The following is a 27,093-nucleotide window of genomic DNA, read 5'->3' as shown; positions in this document are numbered from 1 at the left end:
ACATTACTGGCAAAATGTAGCACATTTTTTTTTTTTTTTCCCAGAAGTTAACTACATTTCCTGGTTAAAATTAAATACACTAGTAAACAAACCTGCCTCTATGTTTTCTGAATCTGAATATATTTGTACTCAGCTTTCAACCACTGGACCTCTGAAAATTTGGTAGAAGATAAACTCTTTCACTGTCAGACTTCTGCTTCTCATATTAGATGTGAGACTATGATTAAGACCCAAACCCTTCACCTTCTCTTTGATGAACTAAGTAGATTAACCTTCTGGAGTCTTTCACTAGAAGGCACAACTTCTAATTCTGTAATCATTCCCTAGGCTCTGCTATGAACCTTGCAGAATTTCTCAGCATCCTTCTTGAAATTTGGATGCTTGAAATAGGCACAGTGTTCCAGCCACAGTTACACTGGTGCCAAATACAGAAGTCATATATTGTCCTTCTGTCCCCCTCAATCAAGCCTTACAAATAAATTGGGAGTTGGGCTGCCTCATTTTATACAGGTGAAACACAGTGATACTGACTTACCCTTGAGACTTACTGTCAATCCTTTTTGTCATGCTATGTCTGTGGTAGCATCCAGGTTCTTCTTCACAGTACTGCTCTTCTGCAGGCTTCCTGGAAAGGGACTTGGTGTGTTTGGCTTGCTTAAAGCTAGCTTTCACATAGAGCTCTCCACTCTGAAAAACACATCGATTTTTTTTTCCTTTGATGACACTCCGTCCAAGAGAAGATGTGTAACCAGCTGTGGCAGTGAGGTGATATTTTAAATAGCCACACTGAGCTTCCTTTGAGTAGCAGGAAGTGTGTGAGCTAAGGGAAGAGAGCACCCCAAGCTGTTTGCAGCTTTGTTCCTGCACCCAATATGTTCCTGGATGGAACAGTAGGAAAACACAATTGCATGTTGGACCTCAGTCAGCCTCATACTTCAAGAGAGAGGAGTGACTAAATCAACACCTAGAATGCCACACAGAAACAGACCAGAGTTAATACTTTATCCTTTATTTTCTTTCTAAGTTCTTAAAGAGATGCAGGTGCTTGGCAGTGCTCTTTTCCAATAGTGCCTCAAATTTTTTAGTGATTTCTCTTCCCGTAGTATTCTTACCACCCATATATCTGTCAGCATGGAGAATTATTTAGGAGGTACATTTTAATTCCTGTTATTTCCACTTGGCTCCTTTATATTTTGGGCCAAATTCCCAAGTTGCTTTATAAGTCTGAGGGTGAAATCAAAGCTTTGAGGAACTGAGAAGGAACTTGCTGTCAATATGGCCAGGGCTAGACTCTTCCCTCAGGCTTTCTCTGCAAGTTCTTAAAGTCATTTAAATAACTAACTGCCTTTGGCTCTGTTTTGGGGGTTTTTTTGAGGGTTTTTTTTTTTTTCTTGTTTTTTTTTTTCCCTGTGCATTTTAAAATTGAAGACCATATTTCACATGTAGTCAAGTTTTGACCCTTACACTGCCACTGTCTTTCAGGGGAGTGATGTCACTCAGTTCAGTATGAAGATCAAAAGTACAATAGAGCATTTAACTGTTTGTTGACAAATAAGAATGTGTAGTTTCAGAGAGAGAGCTCAAGGAAGGTCAGTCCTTGGCTTCATTCACCAACAAAGGATTGTTCCCATTGAAAGACAAGGATAGAGTAACTTGCAACAGGCTTACATAAATCTGGCATCATAGAAGAGCCTTTCTTCAAAGCTCAAATATATGCAGTTAGGATCCAATTAAAAATACCAGCACAATTGAATAAATTATGAGTAAATAAGGAATATTAAAAATAATTTTGTTAGAAGTTGCATTGTGGTAGGATTTATTTTAATTTACTTTAATGCAGGAAAGCATTCAATGATCTTCTAACATGTAATCCAGTTTTTCTATATACATTTGTACAGTTGTACAAATGACCATTCAAAGTTTTGTGAAAATATTTTCTTGTTTTGAGGTTGGATATTACCCATGATGGAAAACTTAAAAGAAATCAAACAATGATCAGAACCATAAAGCTGGAAAATGCAGTTGCAGACACAGCTAATCAAGTATTTATTTTGTCGAGCTTGGAATTGTGAGAATGAATGTATCTGTGACCAGTAAATGTATCTATGTATGTATCTATGACCAGTAAAGGGAACAGATATCAGATTTTCAGACTTTTTTTTGAATTATAACAGAAAATGCTAATGGAGTTTCACAGTTAATAAATCTTGCTTTTTTTTCTTATTCTCATTTCTATAAATGGTTCACATTTACTGTACATCTTAGACAGGTTATGTTTTTTTCAAAAGCATCTGCCTGACTTGGATTCTTCACCACTTTTCATTAGCAGTAAAGCAGCAATATTTCTGTGTGATTTATTTTACTATTTTCTTCTTTCAATAGGAATTGCTTATGAGAAAAAAAAATAAAAAAAACCACAAGAAGTTATCAATGTATCAAAATGAGAAAAAAAAAAAAAACCACAAGAAGTTTTCAATGTTCATCAATGTATCAAAATGTATCAAAACTAGTATTTGCAAGTGGGAATGGTCAATAGTTTTACAGAAAAGAAGTCCACGTGTATGACAATGAATTGTTGATTAAGCAATGTTATAAACTGTGCAATCATTGTATCTTAAAATTATTTCATAGTTCAGATACTAATAAAACATTGTAATTAGTATTGCTATTAGAGTTAACACTGTCACATTTGCAAGGTACTCCAGCAAGGGGCACTGCAGGACACAGAAAGCAGTTCTTGACAGTAAATCAACTCCTCCCTATTGAGGTTTGAAACATGTTTATTTCAGTAATTTTCTTGTGTTTATTTATTGTAGAAGTTCAAGCAAATCAAAATAATTTTAAGTTGACCAAACACTCTTGTTATTGGTCTACATTTAATTTCTGAAATGGTGCTAAAAAGACAAAAAATCTTCCTTGAAGTCAATTAATGACTGTATATCATTCCTTGGAATTTTTATCTATATAAGACAATGGAACTCAAGGTCAGGGCTGCAGAATCAAACCTGTATCTTACGTCTTACTTTTTAATAAACAGCTGTTCTTCCAGATAGATGAAAATCATAAAACACCCAGTTAAATATACTCTGCGTATATATCTTATTACGAGCAGAAGAAAGCCAATGATTTGCAGCTTTATGCAAGTCAACAGAAAAAAACAATCTGACCAAAATGTCATTTAAAAGCATTCATGGAGTTAAAGAAGACCTGTGAAGAGGTTCTTTTTCAAAAAAGTTATTTTCTATAATGGAAAGAATCTCAGTTTTTCTCTTACTCTTCTGTTGATTACATCAGTGAGGCAAAAAAAGGCATTGAAGAGTGCGAAAGTTGTTCCAGGTTATTTTGCACCTTGGTTTACATTTACCTCCTGAGCAATAATCAACCTGATGATTGATAGTGAATTGAAACACAGGTGTCAGATTAGAACTGTATTTCTCTGTTAAATTCTGAGCTTGACAAAGTCATTTTTTAAAAGTAGCAACCTATTTGCTAATGACACAGCAGTCTGTGAAATGTCATCAGATTGAAAAGATGGAACAGAAAAATATAAGCATGTTCTGAGGTAAATTTGACATCCTGGAAAGCTTGGATAAATTCACCTTGTCAGAACCAGCAATGTTGCTGCCCTGGGAATCTAATTCTACTTGTCTGTTGTATATTTAGCTATACTTCTTTTACTTTATTTTACTTTGTGAATTAAATTTTGCTAAGATTCTGCATTCCTCAATTCCCATTTAAGCGAGCCTTATCTTTTTTTAACCCACGAGTTTGCATTTTCCTTCTGAGAACTGCAAGTGGTGTGAGTTTAGTGTAGTTCTAGAAGTGACAAATCCAGGTGCCTTATTAATTTAGGATGTAGAAGCTATTTTAAAGCATTTGGGTGTTTTATATCAATTGTTTAGAAATTTGAGAAAAAAATAGTCCGTTGGTTAGCTTGTTCCTCATTAAACTTCACCTGAGTTAAATACTTTGCAATGTTTAGGTTTTAAAATGAAGTGTGAATGTCCTCAACAGGCTGGGGTTTAGTCCTGTGTGTTGGTATGGTAGATTTGTACTCTCTTATGCAGTCACTAATGGGTAGAGGAGCCTTTCTAGTAGCAGAGCATTAACACCACTCAGTTCTTCTGACCCCAAAAAGGAAAAAATAACAAAAGTCAATTAAATTTATTCCGAGCATTGTGTCAGATCACTAAGACTTCATATTTAAGTAGATATTGAAGACCAGCTAATATATAAATCCTTAATGGACTAAATTAGGCAAGCTCCAGGTCTCTGCCATGCTTGTACAAACAAGTTGTCTCACTCCCACAGTTTTATTAAAATAAAATGCAACCTGCAGTGGAGCTGACAGCTGAGCAGTCAGGTTACAAATCAGCCTGTGATGGTAGGGCAGACCAAATGAATATTGCCATGCAGCTTGTCAAAGGCAGGGTGAAAAACAATGATGAATGGTAGAGCTTAGTCTATAGCATGAGGGACCCTGGCCCACAGCACCTTCAAAAAGATGTGAGCTAAGGGAAGAGAGCACCCCAAGCTGTTTGCAGCTTTGTTCCTGCACCCAATGTGATCCTGGATGGGGACAGTAGGAAAACACAATTGCTGTGTGTTGGACCTCAGTCAGCCTCATACTTCAAAAGAGAGTGACTAAATCAACACCAGGAATGGCACACAGAAGCAGACCAGAGTTAATATTTTATACTTTATTTTCTTTCTAAGTTCATAAAGAGACATGAGCACATTTATTTTCACGTCATGTGGAACTGAGGCTTTCATTAACAATAATATTCCAGAAATCAGATTCTGGATGTTCAAAAGGAGAGGTATTTAAATAATACCTGTAACAGTGACAAGCCGTGACAGAAAAGTGAATTGAACCAAAACCGTGAGCTTTTTCTTCCAGCATGTGAGTTAATGGGCAAATGGGGGTCTGTCTGAATTACACTGGTGTATGGAGATGTAACCAGAAGGATCATTTTAACCAAAAGCCTTTTGCTGTGATCAGCTAATGCTGATAAAATGAGTTCTCAGCACCTATTTGGATCAAGTGATACAATCCTTTTGAGTGATTTTTAGCGTGTGATTCTGTCTCTTCAGGGAATGCACTTCTCTGCAGCCTTGCCTGGTAAATGTAATTGTCAGGGTAGTAACAGTGTCTTCTGATTTTGCTTTCTCATCTTGATACATGCCCACAGAAGGTGCTCTGGAATAATAGTTTGGCCTCTCAGAGTCTGAAAAGTAATAAATAGCTTTAAAAAGTTAGAAACTTTAAAATTTATTATCAGGGATATACAGAACTATTTCTCGGATCAAGATGCTTCACAAACAGAACTGCAGTTCTTCACAACAGTAGCAAATGTCACTGAAAATAAGAGCAGATACAAGTTAGAATAAAGGTATCAGCACCATGGAGTATGATTTGGAGCTTTTCTTTCTTAATTAAGGTTATTGGAAAGCTACATAATTATTACTTGCACACAGAAGAAAGAAGATCAATGTATACTATAGAGGAGTTCAAGAAAATAATCTGTCTTTAGAAGCTATAAACGTACAGCAATTTAAAGAAAAATTAACAGCAGTGGAAAACAGTGGTGAAGCAATTATGAGAGTCACTGCAGAAGAGTGTAAGAGATGTGCACTATTGGCCTTGGTTTCTCTAAGTTTTAGCATTTGCAGTGGCTCTGAGATAATTAAAATGCAAATGTATATTTCTGCCTGGCAAGAGAATTGCAAGCACCGCTCTCTGCTGTGGGTTGTGGCTGCAGGCTGGTAATCCAGGGTGGGCACCCAGCAGCCCTACAGGGCTACCTTCACCACAGCCCACTCCATGCTCCTGCCGACAAGATAACATCAGAGCTCTTAGGCTTCAAATCAGATGAGTCAGCTTTGTCTTGGTTTGCAGCCCAGGCATTTGCTCTCTGCCACCACTGTTTTCATGTTGGAAACTTGGAAACTGTCACACACAATGGAAACATCTAAAACCCTCTTTTCCTCAGAATAGCTATTGTAATATCAATACCAGTCTCCAAAGTGGTTTTGTCTCCCTCCACTTGCCTGCCATCTTCACTGAGGAAGGACATGCTTTAACAATATCTTAACAGCAGATTATTTTAAAGGAAGATCCATAAATAGAAATATTGGTTGACCAGTGTCCCTTTAGCTAGTACACTGTTACCTTTCTATCATGTTCTTGATAAAAGTCATTGTACTTGAATAGGTTAGAGCTATTACTATGTTGTTTTGCACATATGCATGCATGTACATATATATCTATTTATCTATCTATCTATCTATCTATCCTCTAAACTAAGTAAGTGTTCTATAATAATTATTTATTTGGCCCGAAGATGCAGTAATATAAGATGAACGGAATTTCATTCTGGTTGAGATTTCATTGCTATTTCTGAATACACTTCACCGGTTCAAAGATGGTACAACAATGTTTTATTAAAACACTGATCAGAAAAAATGTATTTCAATTCCATATTATCCTTTTAATTCCTCAGAGCTGTAAAATACTAAACCTTAGTACCTTCAACCCTTTCAACATGATCCACTCAGAAGAAAGTTGTGTGTTTGTATTAGTCCTTTTAGGATGAGGTGTAAGAGTAAAAAATGGGATTTGGTGCAGTTGTTAGATGACATATGAGTCAAAAATACAGCATACTTTATAAATAAACACAGAAAGTCGTGCCTCTGTCTGCACAGACTGTTAAATGAGATCTTCCTCATTTGTAAGGAAGCTTTTGGAAAACTTTAGTTTAAATGCAGGAATGAATTGAAAGTAGGAAATAATGAGTTTAAAGCCTGTGGAGGTTGATACTTAGTGAAATGTAGGTCAGTCAGATTGCACCATACAATCTCAGCTGCCGTGTTTTGTCATCTGCCTGTAATAAGAAGAACTAACGTAGGTAGCAGTTATACTCAAGAAATGTATTTTTCTCCTAAGGAGAAAAGAGTGATTGATAGGAATGTAGCCATGCTGAATTGGAGTCTAATGCTGATGCTGAGCTCTGAAAAACAAGGAATAGTGAGTGACATAGGTCAGTGAGGGAATAGACAAAATAACACTGATTTCTTTTTCTCCTCCAAATATTCTGCATCACAGAACTTATTTTCTTTGACTCAGAGAAAAATACAAAAGGATCAGGAGGTAAAAACCTGAAATCACAAAACCAAGGAAACAACCCTTCCTTCCCCAACACAATTTCTGCTTCTGAATGTTCAGTCTCTCACGTGCCATGACAGCACTGGGCTCTGATGTGGTCAGGCTCTGCACCAATACGCACATGCAACATCTTCCCTCTCTCTGGGGTTCATTGGTAATTTTCCTCAGTAAAGTGGGTGGACACCACCACAAAAGACACAGCAGCTGATAGGTGCTATTTTATATTGTGCTATCTTAGGTGTAATGTTTCCTGTCAACAAAAGCATTTAACTCATAAATTAGAATGGCTGTTATTAAAATGTTTCTGAAGTTATATCAGAGCTAATTAATTTGTGATTATAGTTGCTGAAGATGGAGCTATCTTTTTCTGTATTGCATGCTGTCATTTGTCCTTAAACTTGACAGTTACATGCGTTGAACCTTAATACATAGTTAATTTATGACTATTTAGGGATTTTTTTTTTTAATGAGTGGGAGGTTGTATGTGCACTTGCTAATAAAAGTAGCTTCTTGAGAGCCACTCAGAATTTTTGGACTCTCACAAGATTCACTTGATTCTTCTCACATGGCTTTCTGCAAGTCAAATATATAATTTTTCTTATAATTATTCAAGAAGAATTCAGCAGCTGAATCTGTGTTTAAAAAGGTAAGCTGCTTGCCATATTTCTCCAAACAGTGTGGGAAAGGCTGATGTTTATCTCTGGGAAGGAATTTAAATGGTGTTCACGTGGGCTCACATGAGCCTAGAGAAGTCTGAAGGAGGGAGATGCTGGACATAGTGAAATCTGTGGTGCAGGTGGAAGGGAGTGTGTTGCCACAGATGGTGCTGAATCTTTTTACAGTAAACTGATGGGTCAGGAAGAGCTCAGAGGGGATTGACTTTCCATAGGAGAGAACTTACAGTGAGATGTTGAGGTGTGAGATGTTTTCTAAGGCTTAGGTTGTGCAGTCAGTGCTTCCAGTAGGTCCATGTCTCTACAGGCACCAGTGTGTACTGCACAGCCCTTCCGTGGATTTTCACCTTCACAGGATGTCCCATACTCTGTCTTCATTAATGACAGCAAATCCCCTGTCACAGGCAACCAGACTGATTTGATTAAAGGCTATGTTTAAGGGTATGATTTCCCCTCCACTTTTGCTGTAGCCTTCCTGGGAACAGGGAACAGTGCACCTGTCTGTCATCACTGCTGACAAATTATTCTCCCCTCGGCAGCTTTGCTTTCCCTGCTCCTGCCCCCTTTGGAAAAGGAGCTGAAGGAGCTGGCCTTAGCCCACAGCTCTCTGCTGGGACTCTGTACCTCCTTTTATTGGCTGCTCACCTGAGCTGGGGGCAAGAGGACTGACAGGTTCCTGATGTCAGACTCAATGGAGGAGGGCATTTCTTACATCCCCCTCAGAGTAGTCAGGCTGCAGGGGCCTCCACTGCTGCTGACAAGTGTTTGGGTGTTGCACAAGGTGCATGACATTTGGCAGCTGTCTCAATGTAAACAAAAAGGAGCTTCCTGCTGCAAAAAGATGCATGTAAAGATAAGCATTTCATGATGGTACCAATTCATATCACAGGAAATGCCCAGGCTTGTTCTTGAAATGGGCTCTTCTAACATAGAAAATTTTGGCATCAAGTCTGTGTGTTATCTCCAGGGACTGGGACAAGTTATTCCTTCATTATACATTTATGACATTGATTATTCATCTGCTAATGTGTCTAGGAGTACAAATGCCCATTTACTTAGTTGGTGTCTCAAGGAATTAAAACTCTGTAACAACATAGTTACAGGGAACTTAATGGTTTTTATCAGCTCTACTAGTAACAGAAATATGTTTCAACGCTCTCTTTGCTTTTGTGTATCATGGAATTCATTGGGATAGAACTGAACAGAGGTTTTCACAGTTTGTAAAGGTAAAGGTACTTAATCGGGAAGCCCATGTTAGTTGCAGATTACTTGGTAACATTTCTGATGGACTACTCCCCCATCCAGGATCTTTTCTTGAAAGAAAGTTTTTCCTTGTTTCTAACCTGAATCTTCCTTGTTGTGGCCTATGTTCGTTGTTTCCTGTCCTGCCTGTTGTAGGCATGAGGAACCAATTTTGATTTATGCCCTCACTTAAGTCTTCCTGTATTGGGAGAAGCAAAAGGATCCTTTAATTTCTCTTGCAGTCTGAGAATGTGTCTCCAGACAGAATTTGCCTTTCTTACAGCAGAGTGAAACTCAGTGGCAAACTTTTATGAGTCTTATACCCTTCTTCCATTGTTTTCTTGCATAGGTACTAGTTTTCCATACTGCTGTTGCATAGATCCTCAGGGAGAGTGCTGGATAAATTTTTAAAAAATTGTGAGGATCTTATCATAGAGGGGGATCAAGTCTCCTCAGCAAAATAGTTGGTGTTTGTCTGGAGGTTATTGGAGTCTCTGTTATAAGGGCACTTGCAGCAGCATTTTCAGCTGTATGGGGTGAGCCCTTCAACCCCTGCTCTGCTCACTTGTAATCCAGGCACCACCCAGCACTTGTTTAATTCATTGCTACTTATATATCTTAACTACATAAAAAACTCCTCTTAAATATCTTACCTGCACATAAAATACTGTCCTGGCTGACCATTTATGCAGGAAGAATCTGATTACTTGAAAATGTCTTATTTACACAAAATTCTGCAACCAGCAAGAGCAGTCTTTGGGACACAGGGTGTTAACACAATCAGCTATACAAACTGGACTCGGCACAGTGTGACCTGGGACAAGGGAGTCATTTCTGGAAGTGTAAATTCTTACCAGGAAGCCTCCTATAAGTCTTGTGACTAAGAGAATGGGAAATCTTTAAAATATTTTTCTTTGGAATATCAATATTTAATATTTTGTGTATTTTGTGGTTAAGGTAATGCCATCTGGAATAAAAAAGTTTCTTTTTAAAGTGACCCATATTACTTAATTTCTAACTTTTCAGGTGTACTACATAAATTCATTTCTTTCTGTTTGAACAGAGGTATAATGAGAGTTCATTCCTTTAAGGTATAATTCCCTCCCTTGGTTTCCCACTGAATCTCTTACTCTTTCTCTGGGCAGAAGAGGAGAGTAGGAGGTTTAATGGTGCAGTGGATCTTCTCTTAACATCTGAACCAAGAAGGATCATCCAGGTGCAAGCCTTGGTGCTCCTCAGTATGAATCCTTTATTTTAGTAAACATTCTAACCAAATGAGAGTTTTGCATCCAGAAGGGTTCCTAGTTACAGAAAGATTTTTTTTTTTTATATATTTATCTTGGAGTCCTGACACTCCAGGAACTGAGGTAGACTTTAAAATTTCGCAGAATCAACAGAGAATGACCTGACGTGGGATTCCTTTTCAGGCTCTGGGTATCTCTCACTGGCACTGGCATCAAACTGACCTTAGTGAGCAAGGCATGTACCTCGAAGTACCTGGTAGACTCTCTGCTCTGCAGAAAGAGTTCACTGGTTCACTGAAGCTTGATTATTTGTTATTTGCTTTTTTTTTCTAAGGAATGTGAGCATGGAAACTTTGATATGATTATATGATGAAAATAAAACATGGCTTAGATGTGGATTCAATACCTTAGAAATAAGGTACAGGAGAAAAAAGGTTAAATATTTCGAATGATCTGTGGAAAGAAGAGTGAATTCTGATTTTCTGGTTTGTCCTGAAGGATTTGCTCTCATAACTGGGGATTTATTGATTGAATCTGCATCATTCAAAGAAGCAAATTAGTGTTTTGCTGTCAGATTCTGAGAGTTCCATGCTGTGATTTGATCTGTTTAAGCAAGAAAACATCTTTTTTTTTGCAGTCTTTTCTTATTTGTTTTACTCCTGATGCAGAGGAGTAGCCTTCCCACCTTGTTTACAACAATGCTTCAACATATTCATTGCTCAAATTATAGAAAGAGATCAATTATAAGGGATGTGCCCACTTCATTTCTGCTGTAGACAAATTACAAGTTTATAGAAAAGACTGTATCTTGATTTCTGTTGGCCAGATTTGAGCACTAGTTGAAATCCCTGGAAATGTTAGTGACTAGGAGTTGTGTGGGCAAAGGGTGGACCGTGGCTTTGGTAGTGAAAACACATGTGGGTCCTGATTCCGCCCTCAGCTGGGCTAGTGTGGCACCACGTTATGGCTTCAGCAGGGAATCCTCAGTAGAAAATGTTGCTTTCAAACCACTATACTGGGCATCCAAAACAATCTTTGTGAGTAATACTGAAAGGCATTGCCATTTTATTTGCCAGCAGTGGTGTTTATTTTCAAATGTACCTTGATATAGATGCATTTCTGGTAATTCTTTCTTGATCTTGTAAATGTAGCAAAACTAAACAGATTAAGCTCTTACTTTAATCAATATATATCTTGATACATTTATCAGTGCCAATAATTTCTCTTTATATTAAACATCCCTAAAATGTGACCTCTGTCAAAATCTTACACCTACAAGTGAGGAAAGCAAGGAGCATTGTGGCTTCTTGAAATGTTATGAGAGAGAAAGTATATTGGAGTGAATGGAGGAAGCCTATTACATTAAAATAAAGCCTGTTCTTACAGATGATGTCAAATTCACTTGGCTTTGTTTCTCATTAGTGCAACCAAGACTATGGCCTATGCTGGATATAAGTAAATTTATAGACAGTGAAAAATAGCCCTATCATAGTATTTAAAATGAGCATTTTAAATTGACAAGGGTTAAAGGAAAGACCATTAGAGCTGAATAAGCATTTGAGAATTAAGTCTATACCTCAAAACACCTTCCAGGAAAATCAGTGCTTAAAATTGTTGAAAAAATATTCTTCTTTCCCCCCCCCCCCATTTTTTTTTAATGCTTAGAAGATTTTATACTATCCTCAGGGACAATGTTCCTTGGTGCTCAAAAAGCTGCCCTGGTAAACACTGGGAAGGCTGAAGGCATCACTTGATCCCTTGATCCAATGTGTTTACAACTGGGGAGAGGTTGCGGAAGCTGTCCCAGATTGTCCTGCCAGTGTGCATAATCCATGCTGTGGAAAGGCAGAGCAACTCCAGGGCTACACACCAGCTGAGTTGCTCAGGTTCTCTAAGAGTGCAGCTTGTAAAATGCTAGCAATCCCTCATGATTGTTTTCACAATTTGCTTTATAAAATATGCAAACCACCAAAGCTGAGCAATGTGGGAGCCCAGCACTGCAGGTTTTTTTCCTTGTGCTACATCACTAACAGGGCAACAACCAGTGTAGCTCTGAGATTAATGGGCTTAAGGTTATTTCTGCCAATTGAAGATGTGACCCAGTGTGTTCAGGTACGTCTTGACCATGCAGCTCAAAATCTCTTTTATTTATCTGCCCACTTCTTCTGCTTTTGAGTCCCTCACTTTAGTGCATCACTTCATATTCTCTGCCCCACTGTAAACTTAGAATAAAGTATTGGGGGGCAGCTGGTCAGTACCCAAAAAATCATGGCAATATCCTACTGCAGGTGGCCTGGGCTCAGTTTGGAAGGTTGCATCTAGGAAATTCAAACAGTTGAGAAAAAAATATGAAACCTGCTTTCTGATGAACATCCTACCAGGACAGCTGTTGGGAGAAACACTTGGAGGTTTTCTCTGGCCCTTTGTTTTTATAGCTTTTAAGTTCTTGGCTCTGAATGTGCAAAGGGAAGCAACAGTATAGGAAAGAGACTTTTTCTGTGAATGCTAGGAGGTCGCACTTGTATGTGGGGAGAAGACTACATAGTTTCAGTCTGGTATACGTTCCTTGTATCAAGAACTGATTTCAGTTCAGGTAAGATTATTTTTGAAGTTTGGTTGGGGTTTTTTTTCAGTTCAGTTCACCCAATCATAAAAGTGCATTTCAGAATTATCTTTATGCAACTGCTATTGCAGGAATCAACTTTCACTTGGTGTGTGATGAATATACAGCACTACTTCTTCAGCTTAGTACCCAACATTCAAAACTGAGCGATGTGAACCTGGATGGACAGCAATATCCTCACTTATGTGTAAAGCTCAAGGTGTGCAGTTGCACAAATAAACAAAATAATCTCACTCAACAGGGAAAGTGTGAGTCAACAAAACAAATCAGGGCACTGCGCTAAAACAGAACCAAAGCATGCCTTGCCCATTGCATTCCAAGGCCAGTTTTTCCAGGTTCTCTGAATACTGGAGAATAATGGAACTCACAGTGTCTTTCTGGTTTCTATTTATTTTAAAAGACCAGAGAGTAATTAATTACCTATGTTTTCAATTAGGTTGACAATACTGTAAAAGAAGCCATGACATTGCACATGGAATATTTGCATCTATTTTCAAATGGCTAACCATGCTCTTTAATACCTAAAAACTAAAGCTCCTTGTTTATGTTCATGGTCCATAGATGTGGCTTCTTCCATGCCTTTAAAAGTAGATGTTTTCACTGCTTTTATTTGGCATCTTTCTGTTTGTTCTGTATTTTCCTAATCTACTCTTCCTAAGTGGTATGTCAGCCGCATGGAACTCTTTAGTAGGTATTTGCAGTTTGTATTCTTTTAAGGGATGCTCTTCCATGTGAGCATAAAGTCATACAAGTAAAAAAGATAGTAAATACTTTTTATAAAGTATCATTTTACTCAAATTAATATATTTTTACTCAATATATTTTTGCAATATTTGCTCAAGAGTAGTACAGTGTTCTACATGCAGATGCATACGCAGGTACAAGATCTTTATCCTTGACCTTCAGATTTCTCTTTTTATATCACTGTTAAACACCAATTTGTTACTAATGCATACTTTGCAATTAAAAATTTATTGCTTTAAAAACAAAGGCAACTTCCTGCTTAGTCCTTAATTAGTCTTTATTTAAGACACTTAAATATTTATAGTGACTTACTTCTTTTTTTAATTATAAAGACTGTAGTGCTTGAAAGAACTTTTACTTTTCTGAAGAGTTTTCACTATAACCATAGTGGCTACTCATAAAAAAAAATTCAGCACCCATCTCAATCCATAGACTGTGATGTTATTGCAGATGTAGGCACAAAGATGTGAGGTTTAACAGTGGCAGATTGGTACAGAAAGGGTCAGGTTTCCCTTAGACCTCATTCTCTCTCAGTGAAAAGTTGAACGAAGTGCAGGTAAACTATTACTGCGTCTTCTAGACATAAGCAAGGTCCCATTAACTTCAGTGCGTGCCAAATGCACAGCTAAGGGAACAAAGAAATACTGGATCTCTTGCTTAAACTTCTGCCTGCATCAGCATTCATCATGCCAGAGCAGCACACTGCTCTCCCAAAGGACAGCAGCAGGGAGTGGTAGGGGGCATTTTGCCACACAAAGGCACAGTATTTCCTGGCCCTTGTGCTGAATGAAAGCCCCTGTCCAGTATCTGCACGGAGGGCTGGGTTATGCTTCCACCCTCGGCCCACCAATTGACTGTGCTGCAAACCACTTGGCCCAATCCCCAAGACAGTATTTTAGACTATCTCAAATTTGCTGAACCCCTGCTTATCTTGCAGATTTTCCCAGGGGTGCCTGGACCTGAAATCATCAACTGAGCCCTATTCAGTATGCAACTTTTCAATTCCCCCAACCACTTAGTGCTTTTGGTAATGATGTAGCTGTAGATAGAATAGATTCCGCTTCCTTATTTTACAGGCAAACCTACCATAGAGCAGGATGGGAGGAACTAGCCAGTAGTAATTCCACAGCACACTTTCTCTAATCTTCTTTTAGTCTGTAGAGCTATTTTTTTTCTCTATCAGCTTTTCTTTTTCTTTTCTGTTTTCTCTTTAGAGAAAAGGGGAAAGCATAATTTATAAGAGGAATCCTATTTTCATACACTAAAACAAAACAGCTTTGCTGTTGAAAAGCAGGATAGAGGTGGGAAGGGAGTAGTTTAGGCTTATAGTCAGGGATGTGCAAACTCAGTGGGATTCTGCATCAAATATTCTGCAGGAGGTCACACTTAGTGATCAAAGAGGCTCCATAAGAAGGTCTTAATCTGTAAGCAATGGAGACAACCATACCTTTCCTTTTGGCATAAGGAAGGGTAAGGTGGACTTCTGTGTGCAACTTAAATTAGAGAAACATCACTGTGTCTCTGCATGGTCAAATTGCCTTAAACAATGGGATCATCACAGTGTTCTGGGAAACACAGCAGGAAAAATTGCAAAGCAGATATGAGAAAACTGAAATCTGAATTGCAGTACAAGCAAATGACCTGCTGCTATAAACTGTACCCTTACAGATTTGCTTACTGGTTGCAACATGCTATTTATTATGTGTAAAAGCTGTAGATTGATCAAGATTATTTGTTTCCATTTATATCTTGTTGGAAAGCAATGGGAGATTGCTGTTTGAATGAGGTAGATTACTGCCAGTCATTCTGATGTGCAAAATGAGGAATTTGAATAAGCATTATTCTTATTATTTTCAGCTGAGTTATTTAACTGAAACCATAGCTTAAAAAGTGGGATTTTTCACTCTGTTTAACGGGAAATATTTAATGTAGCCAGAGATCGATCCTGATGCTTGAATGGATGAAATATCATTTTAAGCATTGCAGTGCTGAGTAAGGATAAAATAACAATATAATTGATGATATGTAGTATGCATCAGGAATTTCAGCTGACCACATTAAGTGAAATCTTCCTCATCTTAATCATGTGAATTATTTCAAGGATGTCACTGAATGAGATTCTTTTATAAAGCCAGACCATTTTAATACAGAAATGAAATGGGACTGTGCTCACAGATTCTTTTAACAAGGGATTAATTTATTCTAGTCCTGCAATAAAAATAGCTGATTAAATTGATACTATGTTAGCAGTTTTTTCTTCCTAGTATACCTACATCTCCTGTACAGAGTGTTCTCTGTGCAAATTGTAAGTCTGTGTTATGATTGTCCTGTTTTGCTTTGCTGGAGAGTGGTACTTTAATGAGTGTCACTTTTGTGATGCTAGCAGTAACTTTCAGCAATTCACAGTGAGACTTTTATTTTCAGTTGCCTTCTGATAGCATCACCATTTCATTAGCCTTAACATATTCCAGAGACAGAGCAATTTATCAGATAATGAAGGTTGAGTAAGCCTCACCTATGTGACATGTGGCAAGTTATGTCATTTCTCTGCCCTCACCTGTTAGATGTGCCATCTGTGTAAGTCAGTCTGCAGTGATGGTGCTTGCACAGCAAAGCTACAACAGCTGACAAAAATTTTACTTCTAGTTCTACCCCTTTCATTGCAAGACCTGAGGCAGTGGCACAGCCTCTTTGTACTTGCACAATACTGCATCTGAAATAGTAAAGGATTTTGATACCTACTGTGGAGAAGAACGATAACTCTGGAAGTCTTTAATATTTCTGCTGAGCAGTAAGGCACAATAAGCATGCCAAATTGAGGTGGTGCATGAACTAGACAGTCTCTCAGTGATTCCCTGTTCTTAACCATTACTGATAAGTGTCTACTGCATAGAGAAGAGGCTATCTCCTAGAGAGTGTGGCAGGGTCACAACCCTTGTTCTTTGCTATCTGCACAGTTTTCTCTAAGTGTCAGTCCAAGCCTGTAAAACAAGGATTCCGTACTGATCACCACACTCTTTTTTGTCCATCCCTCCCAAGGCAATGCTTACTCAGCTGTGGAATGTTCCTCACACACATCTTTGTGTTGCACGTGTCCTTATGAAACTAAGCTGAGGCAATTAGAAAAGCTTAAGCATTTAAGTATTGCTTGTTGACACACCATGGAAATCTTCAATAAAAAAACATTTAGCTCCTGGATAAGGTAGCACAGTGTCTGCTGCCTCTAGAAGAGCGCATCACAAGCAGGTGGGAGATATCTCTAGCACAGGAGCCACAAGAAATCTCAGTGCCTTATGGACAGTTGGGACCAACTGAACAATTAGTATCAAATTAAGGAGGAGACAGCTGGGATGACTTGAAATCTTTTGCACTCTTGTCATAGATACTGTGATATTGCCTGTCTCTCTAAATGAAATAACAATAGGGAAGCCTCAGGGCAGATTGTCTGCTTCCCCTCTCTTGGGGAGTATGCCTTATTTTGCTCAGCATATTAGAGATGGCAGATCTATTGTAATACAATGTCAAAGGCCTTTGGGACTTAAAAAATGTTGTGTGCCTGGTATTAGAAGGGCAAAGAAAAAGCAGTGACCCTACCAGATGTGATCTTTTCAGGTGGCTCGTATGCACTTAGGTTGACCAAGCTTAAAGAAAATGAAATCATTCCAGATGATTGTGCAAACTTAGAGCAAATATAATTATTTTAATTGATTGCATAGCTCCATAGCTTTTAATAAAAACTACTTAAGGAATATGGCAACTTTTGCATTACAGATTACATGATGGTCCCAATAAAGTTGTTTTCTTAAAATCTGATTCACTTGTACTTGAAAATTTGACAAAAATGTTTGTTAGATCTAAACAGCTATTTGAGAAATACTCACCTGTGTGAGGAAGTACTTTGCCATGCTGATTGTTTTGTACTTGCACACAAACAACAAATCCAGGTGCAAACTAGCATGGTAATTATTTTCTGTTCATTATTCAGTTTTTTGGTTTTTTTTCACCTGTATCTAGCAGAAAGTTGTTTTCATCTGTTCAGCAAGTAGAAACATTCTGCTTACTGTGAGGTGGCCATTCATAAACAGTATCATTCTTCCTCTGCCATAAGGCACATAAGACAGAATAGAAGCAATTGTTAACAATGCGTAGCCAATAGAAAACATCTGACAAACCACCCACATGCTAAAAGTGCCTTGTCCAAACAATTCAATGCATAATTAACAAATGTGTCTGCAGAAATCTGCCCATTAACATTTTCCAAGTGGAAAATAGGGCTGGATCCTGCATTTTCAGACTATCTGTACTGGATGTAGTAGGACAGTAGGGTTGCATCCTCATGCTCCCAGAGAACAGTATAATTCTCTGTCTATATAAGGGTTGCTCAGAGCAGTTCAGTTTAAGTTAACTGAAGGTATGGAAATGGTGAGTATAATGGAGGTGCAACAAACCCAGTCTGGACATTTTCACTGAAAACAAAGTTTCATAAATATGTTGCCTACTCCAAGGATTCAGTGGTTGATCTTGGCTAGTGGCTAGGCATCCATCTGGCTGCTCTCTCAATCCTTCTCAGAAGAGGAGCTCAAAAATCTCATGACTCAGAATGAATGAGATCATTTACCAATTACTGTCACAGAGAAAACAAACTCAGCTTGGGGACTTGAATGCCTTGCACTAGACCAACAAAACCCTGCTAGCTGAAATACCAATCAACCTGAGTTGTGACCCTTTAGAGTGGACAGGTGTTGGAGTAAGTACATGCCTGCATAGAAAAGTCTTTTTGTTTGGACAGAATAACGATTTCCTGTTAATTGAGGTAAACGTTGAAGGAACTTATGCAGACACTCTGATTTGTGTGTAAACTTCATTTGTTTCCCATCAGTTTTGAACAGCTACTATTTCTCTGTATAGAGTATGAATTTTAAGAGCAGTCCCTGTCCCAATGCAAGTAGTTAGAAGTAGCTTTTTCTGCAATATCTCTTGAATCTGGTTTTCCTTTTTTGGGCAAGGCTCTTAGGAACTGTTCCAGCTAGTGTGCAAGAAAATTTTTGAGGGCAGAAAATTCTGAGTTTCACTGGTACCTTTGTATAACTTCACATTCTAGGATAATTAGAATAAACAAAGGAGTTTATTTTCAGAGTTCTTTACAAGACCATCCATAGCTTATGAAATAAATAACTAATACAATGGTAATTGTAATAATCCTCTGTGCAGACCTGTGATAATCTTTTAGTGTTTTAGAATTTTGCATAAATGAATAACTAAAAATGTCTACATGAGGTCAGATGGGTCTGTCTACCTAAGCCAGTATCCCCCCTAAAACAGTAGCCAAAATACCACGTTAGCTTAGCTTACCACATATTCAGCTTTCAGGTTATTTAACACTCTAAGAAGCCATGCAAACATTTTCTGTCCTGAACAGACATTGAGTAACCACTATGAAATTACTGGAAGAAAATCTTCCTCAGGTTTCTGGTTCACCTCCCAGTGACTGGGATCACACCAGGCTATGCCCCATCCCTCCTCCCACTTCCTGGTTTTCAACGAAATAACATGGGTCAGTAGCAGAAGGGAATAGTGATAGCAACCAAGGTTAGTGATCTGGGCAACCAAGAGCTGTGGGGCCAGACATACCACACAACTTGGTTGCCAACTATACAGCCAGAGATCTTGTCAGCCAAAGTCAGTCAGAACATTTCCATCATAGTCCTCTAGAAGTGTTTCCTAACCATGGCCTTTTATCTGATCAGAAGCATCGGCCATCCCATGGTGGAAATCACAAGCCCTTCACTTGTAGCATAAGAGTCTCAGGGGTAAGTATTTAATAGATCTACATCAGATGAACAATAGATGGACACAAAGTTTAAGCAACCTTGCTTAGTCACTAAAATAATGGTATTTTATCACCACAATAAACAGGAAGTGATAACTCCATACATCCTGTATCTATCCATTTGTCTGGGAAAATCTCTATGCCTCCCATCATGAGACATGTAAAGCAGTTAAGATGAAGACCACTAACTACACAGCAATGGTACTACCATTTTCTTCTTTTTTGAGGGGAGAAAATTCAGTATCGCCTCTTATTTCCATAGAATGAGAGTTTGTTTACCAATCCCTTTATTCTTCAGTAGCAGTTGGATACTTGGAGGCCAGACCTGAGGATCCTCAGAAAATCCTAGCCTAAAGCCTGCCTTCCTGAGTAGGCTGCACTATTTGAACTTAAAATGGTCCATAAGCCCCTCTGTAGATATGTTTATAGAAATCTAAAATCACATATTTTCACTAATGCTCTCTAACATCTGCATGTTGCAAGAGATGACTAAGAATTCAGAAAAAGAGCAAAATTAATGAGAATTGCAACAGCTCCATTTAAACCAGACCAAAGGACAAGCTCCCTTGGCATCACCCTAAAGCAACCCTTCAGGTTAAGCTTCTTAACCTGAAGGTTTATACCATGCAGCCTTGGGTAAAACACAGGCTAATACTGGTCAATGTTTCTTTTACCACTACCATGGCTTGCTTTTTGAAGCCCACACATGTTTGCGCATTCCCACCACATCCTGCAGCAATGAATTCCACCCTTTTATTATGATCCTTGTGGAAAGCATCCTCTCTTAGATTTCACGTTTTAAATTTGTTAACTACTCATTTTATTGTGACTGCTTCCTTTGCTGTGAAATAAAGTGAAAACCATTCTTTATTCACTTTCACAGTACTGTTCATTATTGTCCTGGGGCTTTGTCACCGTCTTTTTTCCTCATTTATCCTTCTTCCATATGAAAATCCTAAACCCTTTTTTTTTTCTTTCCTAGTACAGAAACTATTAAATACCTTTGATCATCCTGTCACCCTTTTCTTTATCCTCCTATTGCTATCCTGTCATTTTTGAGCTGAGATGACTGGAACTGTATTCAATATTCAAAATTCTAGGTGGGCAATGGATTTCTTTGGCAGCATTATTGTGTTTCTTCTGTTTTCTGTTCTATTCCTAGTATTTCCTAATATACTGCGCTTTTTTTGACAGTTGATGAGGATTTAGGTGACATTTTCATAAGGCTGTCTCCAAGCTCTCTTTCCCAACTAGTAGTTAATTTCACTGTGTGTTTATAGATTTCCCAAGGTACAGGTAGGACAGCTTAGTCATTTAGCCTTGAAAACACAGCTAAATTATAAAAGGAGTTGGGCCATAAATGGGAGATTTTTGATAGAATTTTGTATTTGCTCAGTTCTACTGGCAACTTTTATTCTTCTAGATTTTTTTATACCAGAGGTTTCTCTCAAGTATGTGAGGCAGTGTGAATGTTCGCTCACCGTTTTAGTGGGTTGTTGATTATTTAAACAGAACATTAATTCTAACAGAAAACTCATTCAGGAAAGAGTTCATTCAATGACTTTTAGAGAGGGTTTTGCTAATTTTGCCACTGTAAGGCATATCCTGACCAAAACTAAGGGAATCCAAACAAATGCATAATCCTCTGCAGTACTGACTTGATGGAGATTTTATCCCTTTGCCTTCAATATCAGGTAGAGATGCATAGCACTTCAATCTTTTTCATAGCTGAAATGTGCTATTAGTATCATAATGATTGTTAAAATGGAGTTCTGGAGCTTAATGAAATGTGGAATTAAGTAAATCACTTCAGGACTGTAAAAACCTAGTGGTGAAAGTACTTTAAATAGTTGTTTCTAAAAGAGTGCTGACAAAATAAATATATTGCTGCAAGTCAATCAGTCTCATCTCTGACTTTAAAAAGCTACTGTTATATTTCAATGATTGCTGTCAAAAATTCCTTAATGGGCCAAAGGCACCTCAGTATCATATTACAACTAGAGATCTTTTCTAAATGATGTTTTTATCTGTCTCCTTTCATGTCCTTTCATTTGACTTTGTCCTTGTTACTATAAGCTTTTATTTTCAAATTTGTGGCTGCACTACAGTACAGAAGGTAGAGATCTATGAAGTTTTCCTGTTAATGCAGTTTTCACTGAGCAACATTTCTGCTCCTTACCAATTCTGTTTATTCCTATGTGTTATAGGCAGAGTCTTATTAGTACAGATTTTATATCTCCATTCTAGTCTATGTCCTGGTGATCTTGGAAAGATTGACAGTGGAAACATTATTTCATAGCTGAGGTGGGGTGACTTTGGCCAGCAGCCAGGCACCTATCCATCTAGTCTCTCACTTCCTCTTCTTGGCAGAACATGAGGAGAAAATATGATAGAAAAGTTTACAAACTGGAATAAAGACAAGAAGATAATTCACTGATTGCCATGATAGGCAAAAGAAACCCCAGACACAACTTGGGGGAAATTAATTTAATTTTTTGCCAATTAAAAATAGCATAGGAAAGTAAGAAACAAAGACAACTCTAAAGCTTCTTTCCCTCTAACATTTCTTTTTTGTAGGTGCAACTCCACTCCTTAATTCCCAACTCCCCTAACTCCTTCCACCACAGTATGCATAGATGGAAGCACTCATCCCAGTCTTTCAGTTTCATTTTGATTTGGAGAGCTAAGAGGGCTTCTTGATACAGTCAACTCCCCTGTCTGTTAAGGACAATTGGAAATTACAAAGCTAGACTTTAATGTAGAATAATGCTTAGGTACAAAGGGATAGTCTTAGCTACTAGACCACAAATTAGGAAGCCAAATACATTAACTAGTCCAAAAGATAGCAAATGAACTCGTAGTCATTTGTTTGAAAGACATTTAGGGACATGATTTTCTGTGCTTGTTTTGGAAAGTCATTTACTCCAGTATATTTTTATTTAAACAAGAAAGGAGTTAAACTTTTTTTAATTTTCACTGTTCTGTGTCAACTGTAAGAGCTTGGACACGTAGGTATGCAAGAAAATAAGTTATATAATTGCTCTTCTCATTGTTCTGACTCCCTATGCACTCCAGGAAGTTTGATCTGAGCAGTTCAACTTCTGGAAGCCCATAATATCCCTACAAATCCAGTTGGGAAATAAAAATATAGTTATGAATTAATAACCTCATAAAATGGGAAAGCAATCTATGTTGGACAAGTTTTGGTTAAGTATTTGACAGGTGACAAAATTACTAAATCCTTGATTATTTTCCTTTTCAGAGCATACTCAAAACTTCTAGATATCTTGAGACTGCAAAAGCTGACCACCTACAGCAGGTTTTTAAATATCACTGCTCTTCTGACAAGTAAGTTCTCCATTCCAGATTTTTTTTTCTCTCTGGTATTCCTGACTTGTCCTTTATTCATGTGTTTTTTATATGGACTATCACATTCATTTTCTGGGCCAAGTAAACATGAGTGCAAATTGAATAGTATGGAGCTGCACTTAAACTTCCCAGCTAGAATGAAACCTATCAGAATTACAGATAGAGCTGATATAAAGCACTGACTCACCTATTTATCCCAACTTGCAGAGCTAGTAGAACTGTGGTCATATCTCTGGATTTTTTGGGAAACATTTTTCCCATTAAAATATTTTTAGGGTGGAAAAATTAAATCATTTAAATATTTGTATGTTCTTGCTGGACTTAGGGAAAGGAAGCTAGAAGAATTTGGAAACTGCTGGAAATAATAGTGTCTGAGGATAGCCTCTACATTTAGAGGAAAGAGTGTTAGAAGAACTGGTAAGGATTGGGAAAAGTGGAGAGGAAAAAAAAATTGCATTGGAATGAGGAGGAAGAGGGTCCTTACTAAGAAGAATAGAAAATAAAGTTCCTTTCTGTTCAGCTCTTGTTGAGGGAGAGCTTCAGAACTTTTTAAAATTTTAGTTTTCCTGTGCATAAAGTTTAACTTTCGTATGAGACTGTATTTTAAAGCACAAAGTTATTCTAAACAATGAAGTTCACTTATCCTAACTTCTTAAGTGAGAGATCTTATATATCCAGAGACTGCTGCTCCAAAAATATCAATGGAGATTCTCACAGCACTACTAAATTTCATCTTTCTTTCTATTTTCATAAAATTACTGTAAATACTATGTTATTTGCTACTTCTTGGAATATATTTCACTTATTTCACTTCACTTATCCAGTAGATTTTATGAAATGCAGTTCTTGGTTACAGATTGGTTCAGTTTTGAAAATCAAGTTTTATTACTCTATGGATGATTGGTATTGAAATTTTAGAATTTTCTTTCTTTTTTGCCACTGCCTATTTCTGAGATAAAGAAGAGAATACACTGAATTTAGTTCATACAGCATCAAATATTTCATGACCTTTTATATCATAATTGAGCTATGTTTAGCTACCAGCAGTCTCCAAAACAAGTCTTCTGATGTTTTACTTCTTACAAAGGAAAAAAAGTATAAATGAATAGCGCATATAAAGAATATGCACTATTTAATAACTGCCCATGGGAATAAAAACCTTTGGATTTGTATTTATAAAACAGCTTCCGTCTTTCTTATTGCTTGTTTGGCTGCTTTTTAGGCATTTTAGCTATTAAGCACACAGCCCAGCTTTTGAGTCTTATTTGGGATCTTAAAGGATCCCAGGGTCATAGCTTCTATTTCTCTCTTCCCAGGAAGCAGAAGTACTGAATATATCACGTGTTACTAAGTGATCCACCTGTCTGCACTTCTGTGTGGTTCACTTTCCTATTTAGGCCAGAACATCAGAGATGTGGTTAACAAGATCTTCCATATCTACTTAAGTGACCATTCAGTTGTATTTTGCTAAGAGGACAGACAGTCTAGAGTCAGCAACTTCCATTCTTGGATTTGTCTGTTTTGAAGCTCTGTCCTGTTTACCATGAAAAGCAGACCATAAGGAAAATGAGGCTGTTTGGCACAATGAATCCAAGCTTAATAATTGAATTACTAAATCTCTGTGGCATTAAGCATGTCAGGACTGCGCACAAAACTGATTTATCGGTTCATCAACCCAGGAAATAAATAATAAACTGTGAGTCAGTCTGAATGGAGAAAACGGAGGGTTTATTATTGAGATGATGCGGGGAGGAAAGTTCTAAGGAAGAGGCTCCATTTCTGCTTAGACAAATTAATTTATTTTCATTAACAACATTGCGTTTTGAGGGAAATGATACAAAAGCAAAGGAGAAGGATAGGCATATACCCACAGGTGAAGCAGTGGTGGTCGTATCTCCTTTTATTTTGTAGTACAACATTGTAATGGTCACAAGGTAAATCTCCTCTTCTACTAAATAATATGGGAACACAAATCCCTCATCTCTGATCATAGTACCAATCAGCTTCCTTGGTTGTATGGTATCTCCAGCAAAGTATTTATTAGAGTTTACTTCAAACTATTCAGTGTTCTTATAAAACATTATCCCTACAAAATGTCAATGGAGCATGTGCTAAATGAAAACATCATAGAAAATACTTGGCAAGAGGAGTCATAATTGAGGGAGAGATTTTGCTGAAGTTTTCATCAAGGTTCACAAATAGAGGTTTCCAGTATTTTGCAGACAACCTGGAAGCCGACAGAATATCCTTGTCAATGAAATTTGCAAATGATACCAACAGTCCGGACCACTTGCTCTATCAAGCACCTGGGTTGCTTGGTAACCTCAGCCCATCTACGTATAGCAACATACTGAATTTAGGGCTGAAGAGTACTAGCTTCATCGAGAGAAAGAGGACTTGTGTTCTAAGGGGTCCTAATCTTTGAGGGAAATATATCAGGAATCACAGCAGATAAGCAACTTCACTGTAAAAATTGATAACATAGAACAGGGGTTGTTGTTTTGGTTGTGAGTCTGACTTTGGTGAGACTGACACCAGAAGGATGTGTCTTGGTGCCTCTGCTTTAAGAAAGAGTGCTGTAAAACACATAGAGGGTCAGAAGAAATTATCACTGTCTTTGTGCATTTACTTGGTAATTAGTTTTCTGGAAAAGGGTTTGTTCCCATCAGTTGGTATTATTAAAGTATTCTGGCTTTCTGCCAAAGTGTAGCAGTAAATAATGTGGTGGTTGAACTCACTAGTTGATAATCTAGACTGGGAAGTACAGTATTACCCAAAAAAAAAAAAAAAAAAAAAAAAAGTGGGTTACCTCCTTTTACATCATCTTCTCCCTGCTTACTGTATTGTTGACTGGCAGCATAATTCTTGTACTCAAAATAATGGTGGGAGAAAAAACTTTGATCACTATAATCAGTCCTGTTCCACTGCTGTGAGAATATCATAGGACAGATCATTTTGATTGCTACTTTGTTTACATTAGGTACTTATATTAGTAAAAGTGGACCTGTATTGTTGCATTTAGAGAAGTACATAAAAGCTCCTGATGTATTTATTCAGATTCTTGATATTTGCTTTTTGTTTTCTTAGAAACCAATGAATGACATTTCACTTTTTTATGTTTATTTATTTATTACATATATTAAGGTGATTTATTAATCAAATTAGCCATTCTTTGTACTGAGTTAATAGATCAGTGTGGTTTTTTCTGTATCCTGCAAGATTATAGAAGATTTCAGTCTCTGCCATGGAGCTTTTCCCTACAGTAGAAAGTAAGATTTTCTGCCTTTATCAGCTCTCAAGAGATAGCATTGCATGAACTAGATATTGCATAAAGCTAACCTGAATAAAGTGAAGAAAATACCTTCTTTGAACATGCAGACAAAGCTACAGATATCTAACTTGGACTAAACACTTCTGTCAGAGGCTGTTTTCTCCCGTCTCTCAAACTCTCCCAGCTCAGTGGTTTGATGATCAGCAAATATTTACCAACAGACACATAATACTTGAATATTGCATGTTATTTAATGTAAATCCAGATACTGAATTTAAGAAGTTTGGCAGTACATTGTTAAAAATTCATTTTTAATTTTAAATTATCTTGTTTGAAATTAAGGGATAATTTAAAACAAAAAATATATATTTAAATTGAAAAAAATGCACCTATTAAAAATACTTACTGCAGTTTCAGCAAAATCTATTCTTATATTAAAAAATTATGCATGACTTCCTATGCAGGCTGCCTGCAGGACAATGGAAAATGAAGCAAGCACCACTACTTTGCATGGCTGTTTGGAAACCCTTGAAAGAAAGTGAAATAACCCTTGAAAGAAGTGAAATAATGGCTTGCCTAAGGCAACAACTGTGTTAAACTTATATGTTGATTTGTTTATTTAATAAGCATAACAAAAAGACAAAATACTAAATGAATTATCTTAGTGAAAATAAACAGAATTATTGCCATAAAGAAAACCAATATTATTTCTTATTTAGAGAATTTCAGAAACAGATGAAACGGACACTGAGATATAAAGGGAATATATATTTTTTTGTTTCAGCTTTTAAAGATAGCATCCAGGCAAATATATTTGAGTTCTGTTTGGTAGTTATACAATATGAAGAAAAAAGAAGCTAAATGTGTATTTCATCTTTCTTTTTTCCTAGAAATACACCTTGAGTCTTAGGCACTACTCCAGCTCCATAAT

At 37.4% G+C, this 27,093-nt stretch overlaps 1 protein-coding gene across 20 annotated transcripts in view; it reads left to right on the top strand.

The window, feature by feature from the left end:
* Positions 1-27,093, top strand: part of LOC137476785 (poly(rC)-binding protein 3-like) — a 498,078-nt gene that overhangs the window by 303,920 nt on the left and 167,065 nt on the right. For all 20 annotated transcript variants that reach the window (XM_068195267.1, XM_068195274.1, XM_068195250.1 and 17 more), the window contains one exon: positions 22,785-22,870. The gene's annotated coding sequence lies outside the window, so the exon portion shown is untranslated. The remainder of the gene's footprint in view (positions 1-22,784; positions 22,871-27,093) is intronic.

Source organism: Anomalospiza imberbis, chromosome 1 (assembly GCF_031753505.1).
Source record: "Anomalospiza imberbis isolate Cuckoo-Finch-1a 21T00152 chromosome 1, ASM3175350v1, whole genome shotgun sequence".
Lineage (NCBI taxonomy): Eukaryota > Metazoa > Chordata > Aves > Passeriformes > Viduidae > Anomalospiza > Anomalospiza imberbis.
The sequence above is the reverse complement of the archived record's forward strand: the minus strand, read 5'-3'. Positions and strand labels throughout refer to the sequence as shown.